This window comes from Mus pahari, chromosome 6, assembly GCF_900095145.1.
Source record: "Mus pahari chromosome 6, PAHARI_EIJ_v1.1, whole genome shotgun sequence".
NCBI classification, from domain to species: Eukaryota; Metazoa; Chordata; class Mammalia; order Rodentia; family Muridae; genus Mus; species Mus pahari.
In genome coordinates this window covers 86,943,589-86,945,500 of record NC_034595.1, presented here as the reverse complement: position 1 = coordinate 86,945,500, position 1,912 = coordinate 86,943,589, and positions in this window count along the sequence as shown.

Below are 1,912 nucleotides of genomic sequence, written 5' to 3'. Positions count from 1 at the left end.
CCATCTCTCTAGCTCCAAAATCCTGTCTTTTTTTCTTTTTCTTTTTTTTTTTTAAAGATTTATTTGCTGGGTGTAGTGGCACACACCTTTAATCCCAGCATTTGGGAGGCAGAGGCAGGCAGATCTCTGAGTTCGAGGCCAGCCTGGTCTACAAAGTGAGCTCCAAGACAGCCAGGGCTACACAGAGAAACCCTGTCTAGAAAAACCAAAAAAAATTTTTTTATTTATTGTTATATGTGAGTACACTGTAGCTGTCTTCAGACACACCAGAAGAGGGTACAAGAGGGCATCAGATCCCATTACAGATTGTTGTAAGCCACCGCGTGGTTGCTGGGATTTGAACTCGGGAGCAGTCAGTGCTCTTAACCGCTGAGCCATCTCTCCAGCCCCCCCCCTTTTTTTTTTTTGGTTTTTCAAGACAGGGTTTCTCTGTGTAGCCCTGACTGTCCTGGAACTCACTCTGTAGAGCAGGCTGGCCTCGAACTCAGAAATCCACCTGCCTCTGACTTCCAAGTGCTGTGATTAAAGGTAAAGGCGTGTGCCACCACTGCCCACTGCCCAGTCTGAGACCCTGTCTTTAAAAAAGAAAAAAAAAAAAGCCAGAAAGGTGGCCCAGCAATTACACCACATGTTGCTTAGCTGGAGGACCCAAGATCGGTTCCCAGCATGGACATTAGGTAGCTCACAACTGCCTGTTACTCCAGCTCCAAGGGATCTGATGCTTTCTTCTGTCCTCTGCAGGCTCCTGCACTCAGGTGCACATATGTATGCACCCCCCCCCCATACACACAAATTTTTAAAAATGTACAAAATAAGTTGGGCATGTCCACCAAAGTCAACTTCTGTCCTCCACATTGGCACACGTGGATAAGTGAATTTGCACACACACACGTGCACACTCCCATGCGCGCACACACACACTGCTGCACACAGGAAGAATTGCATATTATACTTAGGACAATGTCTGAGATCATTATGGAGAAGCAGGAATAATTCATGACCTTGAGCTGTTCTGAAGAGAATGTAGCTTGCCCATTAGATGAAATAGCAGTCAGAAATATTCCCGAATGAACATGTTTGGGGGTTGTTCTTCACCAACCTAGTTTGGGCACTCCTGAGACAACTCTAAAGGGAAAGAAATCTTCAGAAATGTCTATAACTTTCTCAGTACCCTCTGGGTTTCTCACGTGGATTAAGGAGGAAGGAAGTGCAATACTTTGAACACAGGATAATTTCAGCCATAAAGTGTGACATTAAGGTTTTTTTTAAAAAATCTCTATTATTTATTTTATGTATATGAGTACACTGTAGCTGTCTTCAGACACACCAGAAGAGGGCACCAGATTCCATTACAGATGGTTGTGAGCCACCATGTAGTTTCTGGGAATTGAACTCAGAACCTCTGGAAGAGCAGTCAGTGATCTTAACCACTGAGCCATCTCTCCAACTCTGACTTTTAGTTCTTTTTACTTCCACGATATGAAAGTCATTCCATGTGAACACAAGACTCAAAATGGAAACCAAAGGTCCTTGACGCATCAGATGGGATGGCAGCCTGAGCATCAGCGGTTCAGTCACCTGCCCAGCACCACACTTCTAGTGAGTACCAGTGTTTGGATTGCCGAGAGGTAACTAGCAAATTGGATACTTCACCTGTGTTAGCCATTCACTGCACTGTGTTGTCTGTTTCGGTTCTGAGACAGGGTCTATATGCCTAGGATGGCCTTGAATGCGAGATCTTCCTCTCTGTTGCTGGCTTTCCAGCAAAAATCACCACACCCATGTGGTTTTGTTTGTTTGTTTTTCAAGACAGTGCTATCCTGGTACTTATTTTATAGACCAGGCTGGCTTCAAAGTATGAAATCAGCCTGCCTCTGCATCCTGAGTGCCAGGACTAAAGGTGTGTGTCACC